Here is a 20,507-nt window from a genome sequence, read left to right as displayed (position 1 = left end):
AACTGGAACACCACCAGGAAGGACTTGCACGTATGTACAACTGATATCTCGATTACATGTAGTCTAGGCATGGGCACAGCCATCCAAAAGACATATAAAGAAGGTCTGTGGTATGGACGCAGCCACCCAGCTGAAGAGACCATGATGATAAAAAGGTATGGTCGCAGCCATCCCAAAGACTCAGGTATGGGCGCAACCATCCATCAATGAGTCATGCAATAATAATCCACAAAATCGTAGCCTGGTTCGTAACAGACAAAAACCAGGGTCTTGCGCTCCATCCCAACCCGAACAAAGTACAAGTCCAAGCATGTGAATACATGAGCTGAAGTCGAACATGCATGAACATCGTCTGATTACCAGCCAATAATGAAAACTATTAACAGACGCGAGAGGTACCACCAATAATGACAATGGTCCTCAAGGTACTTATAGGTACAATCCGCGGTGTGTGAATCAATGAGCTGGTGTCGAACACCCGCAGAATCATCCGATCGGAGGCCAATGATGAAAACCTCACGTCGAACACGAAGAACCTGCCATTGAGGCATGCAGGCTCTAAGGCACCTGAAGGGAGTCTCTAGGTCACTTTCCTGGATAATGAGCTGAAGTCAACAGGAAGTAACCTTGATCGAAGGTGGGCCATGATGTTTCCCACATCATCGACACGAGACAGAGAAGGATAAAATGTTTTGTGTGAGACATCAGAGGGAGGTGGTAAGCTTGCAGAGGCTAACTTCTCTTGAACATATCGGCGGCACAAGAGCGGATTTGGCAGTATCTGACATCAAATGAGCAGAGGTCATGGTGACAAGGCAATGAGCAGATGATAGGTCAAATAGGATAACCCAAACCCACGGAGGCTAGTGTAAAACAAGATGAGAAATCCCCACCCAGACACGAACGCAGAGGAGTGCCATGTTCAAGAGCGACATACTGCCGACACGACCATTATTACAGTTTCATTTTCCCCACCATTTCGGGCAGGTACCCCGATTATTTTTGGAGGACAAGCTTGACGGGGATAGCATATGCTTGGGAAGGCATCATTTTGATGATATCCGATGTCATTAAGTTTTAACGAGCCTGACAAAGGAAGAACTCGGCGTCTTTTCTTGTTTAGAGAGTCTGAAAAGACAACGGAAAAGAAAACTCCAGGGGGTCCTTTTTCGTAAAGTTGTGTCTCTCGAGCCCGAAAAAGTATAAAACAATGCTCGAAAGAATCGCCCGACCAGTATGATCGAGGAGTACTTTTCGTGAATAGTGACTTCGACCCGAAAAAGTAAAAAAGCGGTCGGAAGTACGTCGTTTTGGGGCCAATAACGAGTGTGAAACGATAAACACCCGACGATCTTTTTAAGTTAAACGGTTGAAAAAAGAGCTTTAAAAGCAACCGCCTCTCGTTCCGTTTAACGAGTCGAGAGGGAGCCCAGCCATCTTTTCTTACTTTACATCGGAAAATAGCGTGAAGACGACGTTTTTTTGGGACCAAGTGCTCATAGAATCGTTGCGACTACGCCGGTTACTAGAACCTCCACAAGAACACCACCTGCGTAAACTTGTTCGACATGTTAAAAAACATAGTAAAACATGCATAAAAGCATAATATAGGGACATTAGTGCTAAATCCATGGTAAAAATATGACAAAAACCCACATTTATAAAAAACCATAGTCAATTACAAAATCTTTTACCATAAATAGGGGGGTAAAAGTCATTTTTACCATTGTTACCATTTTGAGTTGTGAAGAACGTTGTGGAGCTGCGAGGTTGACGGAGCGATTTCCATCCCGTGCGGACACCGTTCATCCGGCAGCTTGATCCAGGTAGGTTCTCCTCTCCCTGCGCTTCATTTCAAGCCTTTTTTGCAGCATTTCCACGGTGGGATTGGGCCATTTGGGCGAATTTTTTGAGCGTTGATGCGCTCTCGGTCAGCGCGGATTTCCGCATCGGGTCCGCGCTGATCGATTAAATTTACACACACCACCTCTCGGGTCAGCGCAGAAAACACGTGTGCTTCCGCGCTGACCCAAGGAAAAAACAAAGGGGCGCCATGATCAGCGCGACTGTTTTAAAAACAGTCGCGCTGACGCCGTAAAGTTTTGTTTTTAAGAAATTGAACGTACAAACTCCAACGGTTAGCGCTCTAATATTTTTTCATGGTCATGCAGGACGCAATGGCATTTGTTTGGCAAGAGAGGGCTCACGATAACGAAGATATAGCAGCTTATGCCAATGCGGATTGCCGAAATGCAATGCGGGCATGCGGATTCCTAAAATTTTTCCTCACTCCGCGCCTGAGAGCGCAACCTGATCTCCTCGAGCTCTTAATCAGAGCTTGGAACCCAGTTGATGGAAAATTCACGATCCGTGGCCGTGATATCGAGTTTGATTACATGGACATTTATTTTTTGACTGGGTTGTCACGCCGGGGCCAGATGCCCATTCTGGAGGGGCAACGGCCCAGCGGTGAGACCCTTGACCAGCTCATGGCTCGAGTGTGCCCACGGGCTGTTAAAACACGGAGTGGGAAGGTGGGTATTCCGACGGTGGACGACATGGTTCTTCGCACCATACTCTTCATGGTGACACGGGCAGCGGGTTGCTTGGCCAATCATGAGGCCTCAAAGACCCATTTACTACTAGCTCTCGAGTGTTTACAGCCCACCGTATTCAACTGGGCAGCAGCAGTAACGATCAGCATGAAGAGGCAACTGAGCAACTGTCGACGCGGAGAGTCGAAGCAGTTCGGTTATGGGTCGCTCTTACTTCCGCTCATGCTGGAGCGGGTGCCAGCCTTACAGCTACAGGACATGGTCATAGATCCACCCAGAGGTCCCCGGGAGACGAGGGCCAGTCGATGGGGCCATGTCATGCCGCGCGGAGGTGGCGGCCGCCCAGTTGCATGGGGTGTTTATTTCCGAGAGTGGCTGGATCGGCAGGTCATTTTCGTAGAGGACTGGCCATATGCCGGTATCGACTTCCGCGGTGATCCCGACATGCCACTGCCCGCGGGAGAGCATTGGGACGATGGAGGTATGACACTTGATCTCTTTTTAATTTTTATCTTTTGTAATGTTTTTTAATTTTTCATGTACATGTCTTGACGAATGCTATGATGTGCAGATGTGGGACCCGTGAGACCCCTTGGTCTAGCCCCAGAGGCACGGAGAGAGGGACAGGGCGCTAGAGCCCTAGCCTTGGCTCCTCCAGGAGTCAACACACCGGAGATTGTGCTACAGAACCTTGAGGGTTTACTGGCGGGAGTGCCAGATTACCAGGGGATCAAGGAGGTCCCCATAGCATCTCAGATCCACACAGTGGGGGTGGAACCCAATATGCACCGCCTTTTGAGGCGGGTGGCACGGGCAGTGGTGTGCTACAGAGAGCACAACCCACTACAGTAGACATCTAGGTTTTATTTCTACTGATGTTTTTTGAGAGACACGTGTCTCAGATGTACTGAGGACATCGGCCTTATTTCAGACATATACACTTATTTTTGAGCGCCTTAGTGCGCCACACGATATATATATATACCGATTTTGGATGGATCTTTTTCATGTGATGATGTTTTATATGTTATGCAAATGTCTAATACAAATGTGATCTAATTGTATCAGTTTCACAACATGCGATCCACATATTTTCATTTTTTATGCAAGCTTAAAAGCACACATGCAAACTATGCTTGGAAAATAATTTATTTACATATGCTTATTATATGGTCTTATTATGCTTTCTATGTCTTCTTGTATGATGTTTATCTATTACGTAAATGTATGTCTAATACATGGTTTGCCAATGCATTAGTTAACGTGTTTAATCGTCTCGGAATGTGTTGATATGTGATGTAATCAAAATTCCTTTCTAACAATCTTACACGTAAATACAACCTTAGAATGTGTTGGTCTCTGACAGAATATCGCCCATTGAGTTGATGGACGACAAGTTGAGAGTCCAGGTTCACCACCAATGCACGAATGCCGAGATCAACTGCTTCGGCAAGTAATTCAATTACAGCACTGTATTCGGCAACATTGTTGGTGGTACGACCCAAGCACACACCTTGAAGATCTAGCAACTCGCCGTGAGGATCGTAGATCGCCCACGCCGCAGAAGACAAATTGCAAGTGCTACGGCAGGCGCCATCAGCGAAACCAACATAAGGTGTACTAGACATCTGCACAAGAAGCAGAAAACACAATAAGAGGCAAACACGCCTTCACACCAAAGCAAAACAAGAAATCATGCACACATAACACACTTGCTAAGAACACACGTATGTACAAACTAGGTGCACGAAATCATGCATAGTATTTTTTCAAATAGAGCCCGTTGCGGGGCTCGTCGAGAAGATTTCCTTCGTAGTCGATCAGCTCATATGCCCCCTTTTGCAAAACTCTCTTCACGATATAGGGGCCTAGCCACATGGATTCGAGTTTACCTGCCCCCAGCTTATCTTTAGCTTGATCATAGAGCAGTACTAGATCTCCCTCAACAAAGGAACGAGGTTGAATGGTATTGTCGAAGTGAGCTTTAACCCTCTTCTTCTACGCTTCAATAGCTAGAGAAGCTAAGCGACGGGTCTCGTCTAGCCGTTCTAAATAAAGAAGTCGTTCCTCCACTGGAGTGGTGTTGGGAAGCAACTCGACAGCTAACTTTAACGAAGGAATTTCACACTCAACAGGAAGGGTGGCCTCCAGTCCGTAAACAAGCTGAAAAGGGGTGAAACCGGTGGCGTCCTTCACAGAGGTCCGATAGGCCCACAAGGCGGGGAACAGCATCAGATGCCAGTTAGACTTGTGCGTACCCACGGTACGTTGGAGCATCGTGATCAAAACTTTGTTCACAGCTTCAACTTGGCCATTGGATTGAGGGTAATACGGTGTCGAACTATCTTGATGCAAGCCTAGCTGGGTCGTTAGTTCCGTCATCATGTGATTACGGAAATGTTTTCCGTGATCCGTGACGATAGCCTGGGGGACTCCGAACCGAGTAATGACATGATTAAACAAGAACTGCGCCGCTGTGTAACCGTCTTCGTTCAATGTAGGCATCGCTTCGGCCCATTGGGTGAAATAATCCACGGCAACGATGATATACCCATGCCCCCCGGCCGAACGAGGGTTACAGGACGTACAATCGATGCCCCATTTGGAAAATGGTCCTACAGTAACAACAGGGTGCAGTGGTGCAGGAGGTGCACGCATTTTCCGGTGGTAGATCTGACATTCATGACATGCACGGACGGCAAGGATGCAATCCTTGAAGATAAAAGGCCAGAAATAACCAGCACGGAGGATTTTCTGGGCGGTGGCATATCCGCACATGTGGCCGCCACAAGCACTGGAGTGGCAGTCATTCAACACCCACTCAGCCTCCTCGAGAGTCAAACATCGGCGGAGAACAGAATCAACGCCGAGACGGTACAGGGTATCGCCAATAATGCGATAGGGTTGAGATTGGTGACGAATCCTCCGTCGAGCATCTTTCGATACATTGGGACGGAAGGAAGACGTCTGCAAATATACGATGATGTCCCCATACCAAGGGTCGAGGGTGCTGATTAGAAACAATGTTTCATCCGGGATATGCTCTTCCAAACGAGATGGTGCAGAAGGGGATGGCAAAGAACAGAGCAATTCTGCAAAGACCAGAGACTTCTTAGACTTGGCAGCAGTAAATTCCAAGTCAAACTCTTGTAGGATTACTATCCATTTCGAGTACTTGCCCCCCAGCAGCTGACGCGACAAGATGTAGGTCATTGGGTTGCAGTCGGAAATCACGGTCGTAGTGCGCAACAGGATATAGTGCCGGAATCGTTGGACGGCGTAGACAGCTGCCAATGCCAACTTCTCGACATAAGCGTAGCGAGTTTCCGTATCCAATAGATTACGACTAAGGTAATAGATAACGTGCTCGTTGCCATCATCATCATCCTGCACCAGAACCATGCCGATGGTGGTGTCAGAGGCAGCTAGATAGAGAGTATAATCACGGTGATAGTTCGGAGGTCTTAAGAGTGGAGCCGAGACAAGGAGGTACTTGAGTCGCTCGAAAGACTCCTGGGCGATGGCATCCCAACGAAAGGGTGTGTCTCGCTTTAATAGCCATGTGAAACCCTTAGCCACCTCGGCATAATTCGGAATGAATCGTCTAAGGAAATTCTCTTTGCCCTGCAAGCTCTGCAATTGCTGCAAAGAGGCAGGGGGAGGAAGATTCAAGATGGCCTCAACTTTGAGGGGATCCAGACGGATGCCTTCTCGGGAGACGATAAACCCGAGCAGTCGGCCTGATTCTACGCAGAAGACACACTTATGAGGATTAAGCCTAATGCAGTAGTGTCGACAGCGGAGAAAAATCTTGCGAAGATGAGAGGGGTGGTCCTGGCGCTTAGCTCAATGAGCTGGGAGGTCATCCAGATAAGGTTGTACATTGTGACGAATGTCGTGAAAGGCATAAGACATTGCACGTTGAAATGTAGCGTCGGCATTCTTTAGACCAAAAGGAAGCTTCTTATAGGCGAAGGTGCCCCAAGGACAAATAAAAGTCATCTTATGCTGGTCCGTGGGTGCAATGTTGATCTGGTTATAGCCAGAGAATCCGTCCATAAACGAGTAAATTTCATTCCCTGCGCACTCATCAATAAGCTGATCGGTGAAGGGTGTAGGGAAGGTATCCTTCGGACAGGCACGATTGATATCACGGTAGTCAACACAGACCCGGATAGTACCCTACTTTTTATTCACAGGGACTATATTAGACACCCAATCCATAAGGGGAATGGGATAAATGAAACCAGCTTTAAGAAGCTTTTCGACTTCGGCCTTGATGGCTGCAGCCTTTCGGGGGTGCACAGGGCGTAAGCGCTGACGAACAGGCTTAGCACCTGGGTATGTAGGTATTTCGTGCACCACTATACTAGGATCGATGCCGGGCATTTCCTCATAGGACCATGCAAAGACATCACGAAATTCGCGAAATAGAGCAGTGTAGAGTTGAACTTCCTCTGGAGTGCAAGTGACTCCAATATGAATGTGCTCGACAATCCCTGGTTTGACAGAGATGTCGATCGGTTGGGTTTGCGTGATATTTCCCATATTTCCCTCTGAAGACACTTGATAAAGCTGGATGGGTGTTTGGAGGGGTGGGGATGGGACACATGAAGCAAACCGCTCGAGACATGCGGTCATTTCCGGATGGGGAGGGAGAAACGAAGAGCGGTGGTGGTGATCTGACCAAGGGAGCTCTTCGAGAGACATTGTCTCTATGATGGCTTCATCGGAAGGAAATATTTCCTTCAATGGATCTGAAGTAGCCTCATCTCCTAGCCAAGGGAAATGATCATACGAATTGGGAACACTACTCGGGAGAGCAGGTTCATCAGGGGGAGCCGATGCAGCAACAATCTCGATGTAGTTGAGTTCGGCAGGACTCAACGGCATCATATCACCCCAAGAGTCTTCCTGATTAGCAGGAGGAAGAACCCACGGATCAGAGCGTACAGAGATCATGTTAATAGGGGCGAGATTCGGAGGTGGGAGGGGAAATACTCCCATTAAAGTTGGATCTTTGAAAATTCCGGCACCCACGCTCTCGAGTGACTTAGAGGTGTGCTCCACGAATGGCACATTACCTTCAGAAGAAGAGGTGAAGAAGGAGAGCTGGTCCACCATGACAATCTTCCCCTGGTGAGGGAAACGAATGACACGGAACAAGGAGGAAGCCACAGCTTGCATGGCGTATGTCCAGCTTCGTCCGAGGAGGAGGTTGTAGGTGAGATTGGCATCAACAACTTCGACCTCCACTTCGACGGTCTTTCCTTCCAAAGAGATGGGCAAGCGTTGGAGGATACCGTAAGGACGGGACTCTCTTCCATCGAAAGCTTCTAACGTCGTAGGAGACTGACTCAAAGTAGGGGAACCAATTGCCTTCCAGCAAGCAACGGACATGATGCAGGTTGAGGCACCTTCATCAATAACCGTACGGTGAATCGTTCTGCTATTGATGATGACCTGTATAAGGAAAGTGACTTGGTGAGGTAGTCTCTGTGTAAAACCCTCGAGATCAAAAGAAATCAAATCTGAATCTGCCGGGTCGATGCCACCAATAGCTGATAGCAAGGACTTCCTCTGGGAGGGGCAGCTCTGGAGGACTTCTAGAGCGGACATAGCAGACGGAGCCTGAGCTAAGTCCTCAACAATGCTATAGTGCTGGGCAGCACGAGCATTAGGGTTGTAAGATGACTTCCTGAGTACACCTTTTGGAGGGGGTCGGGGGATCATCTCAGTGTTGGGCCTTTCGATGTGGAGAGGACCAGAACTAGATGGAGGAGTGCTGGAGGGAACCTCTGGCTCTTTCCCGGCATGAGATGGATAGTCTTTCGCTCGAGTTGAAACATGGATGGGAATCGTTCCAGCCATGAACACTTGAGAACCGAACGAGGAAGAGGGTTGAGACGGGTCTGCCACCATTTGAGTCTGCTGGGAAGGGAAAGGCTCTTTGAGCACGGCAGGAGTCCGAGGAGCACCTTTCAATAACTGACTAACTTCAGACCACCTTGGACAGTCCTTAGTGTAGTGATCCTCATCACAAATGAGACAAGGATACTTAGGTTTTCGTTTAGCTCCTTCCTCGGGTGGGGGCTTAGGGGAATCCTGCTTAGGATGTCCAGATTTATCTTTAGCTTTCCCTTTCTTTTTCCCTTTTGAGGATTTATCCGCCGCAGTGGACTGAACGGCGTTTACCTCGGAGGTACTTCCAGGATTAGATTGGCCCTGAGGAGCATTTCCATTAGAAGCATTCTGTTTTTGCTTCCCAGGGTTCGCGGCCGATTTCTTCGATGACGAATTAACAAAGCCAATGACTCCATCAACAGATGGTTTGGGCGGAGCCTTGGGCTGTCCAGGCCTCGGGGCGTCTAGCAAATAATCATATAGAGTACCCAACTAAGAGTATACTAAGTCTAGGTACTGAGCTCGCGTGATCGCTTGCTCTTCAATTACACAAGCTCCCATGGCTATGTCTCGCGCAATCGCAGGGACAAAGGAAGTTGTGAACCAATCGGTCAGGAGTTGATCCGGAATCCAAAATTTGATCAAGCGACGACGCCTTCTCCATTCATGTATATGATCAGATATATGTGTCGCAGTGTCCTGTTTGAGAGACGTGAGGAGATGTGTCCCCGTCTCGTACCGAATGGGTAACTAAAAATGAGTTAAGAACGCCATAGCCAGCGAGTTGAAATCTTGAAACGTGTCGCGATTCAGCTCAATGTACCACTTAGCGGCTAAGCCGGTGAGAGTTCTTTGAAAGAGGCGGAGCCGGATAGAATCATCAAGCCATGAGTTCGATGAACACCAGAGGTGATAGGTCATGACATGGGCTTGAGGATCTTCACCAGCTTTGCCATCAAATTTTGGACAATCACCGGGTATTTTAGTTGGAACTGGTGGCCAATACGGATTATGCAGAATGGGATCATTCGTCAACTTGGACACATCCGGAAGTTCCAATGTCGCTAAGAATGGCAACTGAGGGTTAAAGGACATTTGTGGCTGTGGATTCGAGGCAGTACTAGGGTTCCAACCAGGTGGTGGTTGCCCCCATGGACTCTGTCCAGATGGACCCGGCCCAAAAGGGCCTGGCCCATAGGGACCTTGCCCATAGGGGTTTTGTCCATAAGGATTTTGTCCATATGCAGACAGTTGTCCCTGGGTCTGCCCCCCAGCACCCCATGTATTAACAACTTGACCCGCAGGTGTAACATATTGATAATTCTGGTAAGGCGTGACCTGCATCTGTTGATAATTTTGAAAAGGGGTAAATTGAGTTTGCCCCTGGGGTTGTTGGTAGCCATACATTTGCTGGGCTCCATACTGAGCCTGATAAGAAGGCTGCGCTTGGTAGGAAGGTTGGGGTCGTGGCCCGCCTTGCATTTGATAACCCGTTTGAGTTTGGGGCCCAGAATAATGTCCTTGAACCGGTTTGGCTTGGATCATCTAGCCAGAAGGTTGGCCTGGTTGAGTTTGGGATAGACCTGTTTGCCCAGAAGGACGTACTTGCTGGGTGCCAGGTTGTCCTTGAGCAACCAAGGGTTGTCCTTGCGGAACAGATGGCCGAGCAGGCTGGACGGCTGGTTGACCTTGCGGTTGGCCAGCCTGTCCATATGGATGATTAGGGCAGACAGTGGGTTGGCCTTGCTGCATAGAAGGCTGGCCTGTTTGTCCGGAAGGTTGTACTGGCTGAGCAGTGGGTTGGCCCTGCTGTACATAGGGTTGCCCCCCTTGCCCAGGAGGATGCATGGACTGAGTAGTGGGTTGGCCCTGCTGTACGTAGGGTTGCCCCCCTTGCCCAGAAGTATGACTAGACTAAGCAGTGGGTTGGCCCTGCTGCACATAGGGTTGCCCCCCTTGTCTAGAAGGATACCCCTGTTGGACTGTTGGTTGACCTTGAGGAATATAATTTTGCCCAGCTTGTCCGGCGGGATAACCCTGCTGGAAACCAGGTTGGCCTTGTTGGATATAAGGCTGTCCTGGTTGTCCATACGGGTAACCTTGCTGGGTACCAGGTTGCCCCGGATAACTAGAAAGTTGACTCTGATAGGAAAAAGATGGACCACCAATGGCCAAAGGTTGTCCCAGGTAGGGTTGTCCTTGTGGGCCCCCAGATTGTCCTGGGTAAGACTGGCCATAAAGTGGTTTCCCTTAGGGGGCTTGCACATAAGGTGGCTGGCCTAGATTAGGTGGTCCTTGAGGCTATCCAGGAATTGCCTGGCCCCCATGAAAATAATGAGTACCGGCGTCCCAAGTAACGGATAATGGTATTGAGACTTCAACAAAATGTTGAAGAGGCGCGGATTGAGCGAACTGGAGGTACTGACCAGTAGAATCATAATAAAAGGGTGGACCTTGGTAATTCGGGTCCACAATGGATTGCCCATGGGCATCATACGGCCCCCCTCCTAGAACAGGACCAGAAGAGGGTTGAGCACTTTGTGCAGGGTCGATGACTCTAGACGAAAGTCCCGGCTAGCCATTACTCACTTGACCGTGAGAGGGACCAGCCCCAGGGTTCGTAGATGAAGATGCTGTCACAGCACTGACGACCGGAGTTGAGTATGCTACACAAACAGTTGGAATCGTGGGAACTGAGGTAACAGGTGTATTATGGGGTTGTGAAACAAAAGGTTCCGTGGTGGCAATGACACTAGGATCCCATATAGTTGTAGAAGGCATCCTGGCAGCTATTCTATCCCTCATCGACTGATATCGTGGGGGGAGTGGAGAAGTAGCTGGAATGGGAGATTCAATATTCGACACCATGGGTGTCTCACCTACGCTGGGAGATGTCTCGTCCATGTGGGAAGTGGACATCGGAGACGACATACCGGGAGGGGTAACAGGAATATCGTCCTCGTCAGGCTCCCAGATAGGGTTCCAATCTTCTTCGTAATCTTCGTCGCCCGGGGCACGTGCATTGATAGGTTGGATACTCGGGATAACCGGAAGAGTATCGCTTACAACTGGTACCTCAGGAGCAACAGAAGATGGAGAACCTTGATCACTTGGACCGGGAGTTGACGGGTCAGCTGGGATGACAAACCCCACACAAAACCTAAAGGAAACTAACGATAAAGACCCTACTCAAGCTAACGCACACAAGAACTAACCAGGTAATGTTATCGTGGCCGAATAATTTTTCAAGACACAGGAACTAAACTTGGCCTTTTCATGTTTCAAGAGTCAAGAAAAGGACGAAAAGATGACTCTAGTCTCCTTCGAATGTTTAATGAGCACGAAGTGACAAGACGCTCACTGGCACCTTTTCTTTTAGGGAGTCTAAAAAGGATCAAAAGTGACTACTCTGGAGATTCTAGGCAAAGGGTTTACCAAGCAATCCGTAAAACTGCTTATACACCTTGGCAATCGTATGAGAACCAAGGACTTTCCGTACTGCAGTCAATCTTCCCGAATGCTGTGTTCGGTGCGTTACGGTTGGCAGGGCGACAGACTCGGCTTCCTATGGATCAAGGATAAAAGCCTAGTGGGGTCTCCCTATATACGCGACGGTACGTGGGAGCACAATCCGTGTTAGACCACTATCGAGTCATAGAAGGAGGAATCACCCAACCGTAATGTGAAACAATAGTGACTATGTTTAAAGACGCCGGAACACGTCTCTAACCTAGACCTCTAGATGTTTGCGTTAAGTTCCAATGCGTTTTTAGGTTTATTCAGTTTATTTGATGGTTGATCTTGAATTAAGTTTCGGTTTCAGGCCTTATCATGTGATCTCTCACAATTACCTAGATGCAAACTACATGCCAAAGAATACCATTTTGTTCGATGAATTCTAACTACGAGAGGGTTAAGAGTTTTCAATCAAACAAAATGAACTCAATCAATCAAACAATCTAATGCAGCTAATGACAAAGAAATGAAATTTTTCTTTTGAGAACACAAATCAACGAAATGCTCTTCTTTCCATTAACTATTGAATGCAAAAGACATTAGTTTTATTTCCTTTTCAATGGCACTATGCACTTAAAATGATTTTTGAGAGACAGCAACACCGAGTAAAGAGAAATAAAATCACTCAATGAAAAACAAAACAAGCGTGAAAAGAGCCGATTGAACCCAAGCAACTGTGATCTGTGTCTGGGTAGTGAAACAATCCGAGGACTGGTTCAACGACAATCACCTCAAACAACCAAGCAAGAAAGCAAAAAGGAGGAAGGTTTCTGCACTAGCAAAGGCAAGCAGCAACGAATCTTCGTGAACGAGTGATAAAACAAGGTCAATCCAGTGAAAACGGGACGATGGTAGTAGGTCACAGGACACAAAACAGGATTCGTCCAACAAGACTTCGCAAGCAAGTGTTTCACAATTCAAACAATAAACATCAAGTCATGAACCAAGTAGAAAGAGCAGGAGATAGTCAAACGAACAGGTTCAGAAGGCAAAATTGAAGCAAATTCAATTCTACAGGATCAGCACGGGTAACACTCAGCAACAATGCGCTGACCAGAGGTCACGCATAGCAACAAAGCGTTGTCAGCGCGGAAGCACACGACTTAAGCACGCTGGTTCAATTTCAGAACCGTCGCGACTGTTTTACGTACAAGCGCAATGACAACGGGGTCAAAGAGATAGCTATGCGCTGTCAGCGCGACTGTTTTGATATAAACCGTGCTGAGGCTAAAAAAGAGGTAGAATCAAGCCAAAAACTCCCAAACCAAGGCCAGAACTCTTTAAACAATTAATACACCTCCCAGACTAAACCAGGAAGTCTAAAAGCGGAGAACTAATCCCCAATTTTTTGAAAAGAGAGTAACAATCAAACTCAAAAGCAAGAATGAATAAAAAGAGACAAAGGCCAGCTCCCCAGCGGAGTCGCCAAATTGTTGGAGAGGTAAATCCCCTCTACAGATAAAGGCGATCCCTACTAGCCCAGAATGGGTCTAGCAACAATCAATCAATGCTACTATGCAAGTTCCTTATTGCAAATAAAAGAGAGGTAATGAACACCTACTTGGATTCCAACGCTATTGTTTGATGAAAAGATGCCACTCTCGCTCCTTTGCTCTGGCCGGTCACGATCCTCCACGATCTCCGTGAATAGATACCTGCACACACGAATAGAAATGCAAACACAAGTGTGAAATCTAATAAATGCAATTATACATCAGTCAGAAAGGATGTAATTCACATTAACCATTACAAAGACAAATGAGAATGGAACCATAACAGCAGTCATCTATTATTAATCAATAACAGAGAAAGGTACAACCAAAGTTCTGACGCTGAGTCCTTCTCTAGAGGGTCCAGCCAGCAAGTCTCTTAAGCATTCACCCTTGGAGGTAGATTCTCCCAAGACAAAGCTCTCTCTCACACAAGCAATACTCACAACCTTCCCTAAGCTTCCTCTAGCAAATCCACACTTGTCACACCAACTACCTACTAGCAGCAGCACTCTAAGCACTATGAATTCCACACTATCCAAAACTAGCTGCTCATGGCAATGGTGGAGGTTTAAATAGGAGAAGGAGTCTCCATGAATGGTGGGAGGATGAGCTTATCTCCAAGGAAGGTGGCTCAAATGACGAATAGACATGCCATAGAAGGTAGGGCGACATTCACAAGGCCAACAACCAGGTCTGGAGTCATCTGGAAGGCTGGCTGTTAGAACAAACTCGCCCAAACAGGATCAGCGCGGGTGCATAACTGGACTGGTGCGCTGACGTCGCATCTTAATAACGGAGCAGGCTGTGTCAGCACGGCTTAATACAAGAATAGGATGCGCTGGGTCATGAAATTCGACCAGCGTGGAAAACCCGTGTGCTTCCGCGCTGGCAGCGCATCAGTTACACTATCAGCCGCCAGTCAGCGCGGTTATTTTAATAACAGTCGCGCTGATGAAATAAACTTTGGCAAAGTGGGTCATTTGGCCAGTTCAGAGAGCATGAGCATGGTTATTTTGAATTCATGATACAGTAGGGAGACTGACAAGGAGACAGTGACAAATTACTGCGTAACAAGGATCTTGTTCAGGTTAGTCTTACTATTTCATTTGAGGTCATGTTTGTAAATATTAGTCCTGTTTTCATGAGTGTCATGGTCTAAATGGATTTTTGTATAAAGAGGTCAAATTTATCAAAGTGTCATTGTAAATATGTTAATTCAAAAAGATTCTTTTTTCCATAATTCGAGCTATAAGGTCACAAGGAGTCATGATTTGAATTGCAATCATGAGTGGTCATTTGTCATTATAGAAGAGTCTAGGGATCATGTCATCAACCTTGGTTATCATAATCTAAATATGGAGATTGAGTCTACATCAGAATAATCATGACAAAGGATTGGGCACAAATTTGGAGGTTTTGTTAGGTTAGTCTAGATGTCACTTCAAGAGTGGTTATGACCTCAGCAGGAGTACAACGATCATGAGGATAGTTAGTTTCCATTTCCTCAAGTGTTGTATTTTCCAATAGATGTTGTGCATTCATCATCGCGATTTAAAATCAAGATTTTTTACATCAACTCCACTTCAGGTCATTGTGAAAGATTATTTGAACTCTGATTTTCATTCTGCATTTCTCTATTATTCTTCATTTCCATCAGAAGTCATGGTTTGCATATGTTTCTCTGTTACGCAAAGGAGGCAGGGGAGATGCGTTTCCACACAGTGCTACATCACTCACAAATCATTGGTCAATTCTCCTCACAGGTGAAAATCTAATTTAACCTTGTTCCTTAATGTTGCATGAATTCCCAAATTGCATGTGTGAGCTAGAAAAGTCATAGAAAGCCTGCAAGATAAATAATTTAATTCTCGCTGCGTTTTTTGAAGTCATTGTGTTCCTACTGTCCCTCTGTTTTCTCCTCGTTGCATTTCCACACAGTGTTATCTTGCTTCTCAATCTGAGGTCTAAACTCTTCTCAGCTGAAAAATTGAATCACTTTGTGTTCCTTAACTGTAATAAATTGTAATTTGTATGCACAAGCCGACAAAACCATTCAAAACCAACAAAGAAAGCCAATTCATAATCGTTGTGTTTTTGGTAATTTGTTGTGTTTTCTCCTAACTGTTGTGATACCACACAGTCTTCATCCTTCGCTTTTCTTCGTTGACAATACCACATTTTTCCTTGCAGAGCTTCCATGTGTAAGTTTTCCAATGTGTTGAAAATTCTTTGAATCCTCTCACTTAGTTGTTATGCTTGTTTCAAACTCAATTTCCTAGAATGTTACGTTTTTCACAAAGTCTTATGACTATCCCCTTCAATTCTCTATCAGTTGTTGTAAATTTGCAAGTCTTTAGGGTTTTTTGAGAAAGTCTGCATTCATTAGTTTTTGTGTAAACTTTATTTTCTCTTTGTCATCATCAGAGGTTTTTAAAATAACACCACTCATCCATTGTTGCATAAAACAAGTTGTTTCAAAACCCTAGACTATTCACTGCTGCAAAAACAAAAATATATCAACTCCCAAGGAGAAGAAGCACAAGGGAGGTGTTATTGTTCGATTTGAGCCACAATATATCACATTCATTAATGCATACTCGTCCATTATAGTGGATTTTGAGCAAGTGGAGTGTTTAGGGTTTTGTGGGAACATTAAGGGGTACAATTTGCAAGTGACCAAGGATTTTTACAAGGGTTTTGATGGATTGCAGACAAAGGCTGGAGCACTTACTTTTCCAGTCACAGCCCAATCAATAGCTCAGGCCACTAAGATCCCTTTACTGGGTGAGGAATGGTTTAAGAGTATGGAGTTAGATTTAGTTTAGTTCAAAGACTTTTTGAAATCACAATACCAGGAGGGGTATAGGTCTGTTGTTCCAAGGATTTATCTATAGGACCACCATAGCAAACTGTTGGAGGTAATTCAAAGGTATTTCACATGTGAAGGGAGATTCAATAAAGTTTACCAGTATCATATTAACTCCTAATTCATTTTACAAGCAAAGAAAGTTTGAATCGCCCCTACTACTTATTTAGGAGTCTTTGCAAAATGGTTGGTAGAGTTCAAGCCAAAGGGAGTCCTAACCTAGTCTATTTCATTTCTCATTAATTAAATTGTTGGTGGTAAAGGAACTTGACAAGAAAGGACAGTCATGGCAGGAATTTGTAATCTCTTTAGGGTGGATGACACAACCTTCTAACAGCCAAAAGACTAAGAAAAATACCCCATCAGTTGCAATTAAAGAGGCCTCACCAGCAGCAGCTAGTTTGGTCAAAAATCATTTGACTAAAAGAAAATTAGTTGACAAAAGAAGTGTTAAAGAGCTTCACTTCTCACCTGAAGTAGAAAAAGTGGCTAGGGGACCGAGAACAAGAGCTTCAGCTAAAATATTGCCTATAGATTCTTCACTTGTTCAAGCTGCTGAAATATCAAAAAGTGCACATGCAGAAATGTAAGTTAATGAGAGGGATCATAAAATCAAAGACTTGCAAGATCAGTTGGAAAAAGCTCACCTAACAGTGACCTATTTGTAGCAATAAAATAGAGAGCTAAGGAAGAAATTATCACAAGAAACTACCCACCCCAGTGAAAAAGAACCATCAAAGAAATCATTGGCACATGTTGTTAAGGAAAAAAGCAAGCAAATCATAGATGTTGAAAATGTGCAGGTGACTGTTGAGAAGTCAAGGAGACATAAGACTAGGTTCACTACCAAAATGAAAATGCAAATGGAGGATACTATTCAACCATAATAGAAAATCATAATTTATGAGTAGAAGGAGTTCAAAAATTCTTGGAACGGCTTGAAGGATTTTAGCAGTAGGTATATTGGCTAGCAGAAAATTATCATAGGGATAAGCTAAATGTGTTTAAACAGTTAGAAGTTGTTGAACCTGTCCTTGAAAAAGATAAATACAAGTTAAAGTGAGCCTTACCTCTACATGGGCAAATGAGAAGTTTGTATTTCCAGAACTTGGTTTTGAAGAGGAGGCTTAGATTAGTAAAGTAGCAGCTTACTGAGGCCAAGAAATATGGAAGAAAGAGGAAGAAGAGCAAGTTAGATATACTAGAAGAGGCCAGAACAAAGGTAAATCTTCATCAGGAGGATTATACTGAGGTTTGAAATTTGTCTTTTTACTCAGCAAGTCAGAAATATGTCAGCTTTGATGGAGTTTGCAAAAATGCAACAAGGGCATGTTGCACATTTTGTATAGTCTTTTATGATGAGGAGATGACTCAATTTTGAGGTTTTTGGTTATCTTGTGGGATGTTATAAGGATGTCACAACACCTACTTGTTGCCTCCAACAATTTATATCAAAGTAATCCATCTTATGCTCAAAATTTTGAAGGCGTTACGAAAGTTTACAGGTGTTGTGAAACTTAACAATCTGTTGAGAAAGTTTGCTACAGGTGATGAGGAGGTCTGCAAACACTGTGAAGCCTATCTCAAGAGTTCAGCACCATCCCAGAGACATTTCAACAATACCCATTTGATTTGTTTTGTCAAAAGACAGTTGTAACCATACAGAACATGGAGGGCTACTTTGTTTTGCTGTGAAACTGGCTCATTTGATGTGAAACTGGACAATCAGCACTATTTACTTGAAATTTCGAATTGTTTGAGTCTCCAAGGTTGTCTAATCTTGTTGTTATGTGGAATAAATACATTGGGTAGTATGGTTAGTGGTTTATTATAAATTTCTCTAATTTTTATGATGTATTAAATACAAAACTGTGTTTGGTAATTAGTTCCTACTTTTATGCAGAGTAGGTGAACAGTTTGATGTACTTAGCTATTTGACTAGTTTCTTGTTGGAAAATTCGACCTGGATGGTTGAGGGTGGAATATTTTTGATATATTTAATATGTAAAAAGCTAAGAGAGGGTTTTTTTGGTCATATTGGAGAGAGAGACTCCTTGAGTGCATTGTATTTTCTTAATAAGTTTGTCTGTGAATGAAAGATAGAAGGTGATTTGCAAGGATTCATGTGTCAGATCTTCATGGTGTTGTGCTTCTTTTTACTTGTAAGTTTGTCTTATGTGTTTACATCTATTTAATGTATGTCTTCGTGCTTGGAAAAAACCATATGTTTAATTCAAAATTCACCTTAATGGTGCTCTGATTTAGTTTTTCCCAAGTAATATGTGTTATCCTTTTAAAGTTGCATTTAGAATTCATTTACTGTTTTAATGTTCTAAATTTTGTTTTCACCTTTCTCACACTCACCCTCTTACAATGATTTAATTTTATTGCATCACCAAGACTACCTGCCTTTCCCCTTTGGAAAAACCCTTTCTCTCTTCATCGTCTCATTGGACAAATAATAAATTTTACATCACTCCATGCCCAATGGATTTGTCCCCTTTCTTACCAGCAACTCTTTGAAAAAACACACCTTATTAAGCTCTATACCTACCGTAATATCATATCAGTTGAACAAACTCAGTGAGAGAGCCCTCTCCAAGGCTAGAAAGGCTAGATTCTAACCTAAAAGTGGCTTTTGGTTACCTCTAGAATTTCTATCCTCAACCTAGGGAAATTTACGGAATTTTAACATGACCACTAGGTGGGGATTTGATCTCCTGAAGGGAATATTTTGAAAACAATGAAGATCCATGATGCCTTCCATACATCATTGGAATTGGTACGACAGGGAGAATCTGGTGATGGTGATCTTAGGTGTTGGACACCTAATCCTCTATGGGTTGGTGTTTTATGTGAACAGCCACAAGAGTCCAAAACACCTTGGGATTTGGAACCCAACAGTTACACAAATGTACTATAAATGTATATCATGTAAATAATAACCCATTCAATGTTTTATCATCCACCTGTTTACATTCCATGTGACTTTAACATGGTATCAGAGCAGGCCTACTCCTACCTGCCCATATCTAAGCCACCCAGTTTTGTGGCTTTCCTATATGCTCTATCTAGCTGTGGGCTTCTTGACTATGGTTTCAATGGCGATATCTATGGGTTGTTTCTTCGTTGAAAGGGTCATTTCCCTTGATATGTATGTTGCATAAGTTGGATAGATCAAAGTCTATGCATAATATGTGGGATGTATGCATAGAATTGTGTTGAATGTGCATTGTGTTCTACATTCTAAAAGTCACTGGGATGGAGCGTTGAAATAATGTGTTATGCACATGTCAGTTATGTCATTCTGCTCACTGTCCTCATGCCTCTCCTCTATCGATTCTTGCTATAACGTATTCTCCTTTAGCTGCCTTCGACCGAAATTTCCTGACTGTTGCACCTGTATGCGTGTTGCTGCCTAAGCATAATTCCTAACAGCTACCAAAGAATCTTTCAAGGAAAGCTGATCCTCTGTTGTACCTATTGTTTGTTGAATGCCACTCCTATTTGACACACCTTCCACAACTCTCTCTGCTGCCACTACTGCAGATGCCTTTGAAATCTCATTCTCACCAAGAGTAAGCGTAGATAGATGGCTATTTAGTGATGCCTCTGCTAGGTAACCTGCAATCCCTCACCATGTCCACTGGTTGTAGTGATGTCTGTTGTGGTTCTCCCGATGAAATTTTGGGGTAGGATCTGTGATCTGCCCGATTCATACCATAATTGAAATAATCTGATAAATGTTCTTATGAATTCCTCCATGGCTGGCTTATGTTGACCATACTTACAACTGTCGTCTCCCGAATGTTATGCTCTGGTTTGGCGAACTCACGATCATCGGTTCCTCTCCCCACTGCGCAACTACGAATCCATAGCAGCCACTGCAAGTTCCTTCGACATTTTGCATGAGTTTAGAGACGAGCTTATCGCGCAAGTGAGGCCGAAGTGGCGAGGATGCAGCTACATATTCCGCTCTAGCACTATGTGGAAAAACATTTTCTAGTTTCCGGGGTTTGAACTCCAGTCTCTCCTTAAATTGTACCAAATGGAAATTATTAGCGTGAGGGGACGGGTTGGAGTTTCAGATTTAGTAGGCACATGGAGATCAATCCCTGCCTGGAGTCAATCTGGTACATTGTCGCCCTTTGTTGTGCTATGAGATGTGGCAAT

This window comes from Pinus tabuliformis, chromosome X (assembly GCF_031772625.1).
Source record: "Pinus tabuliformis cultivar Carrire ecotype Pingquan chromosome X, CPIR1, whole genome shotgun sequence".
NCBI classification, from domain to species: domain Eukaryota; kingdom Viridiplantae; phylum Streptophyta; class Pinopsida; order Pinales; family Pinaceae; genus Pinus; species Pinus tabuliformis.
The sequence above is the reverse complement of the archived record's forward strand: the minus strand, read 5'-3'. Positions refer to the sequence as shown.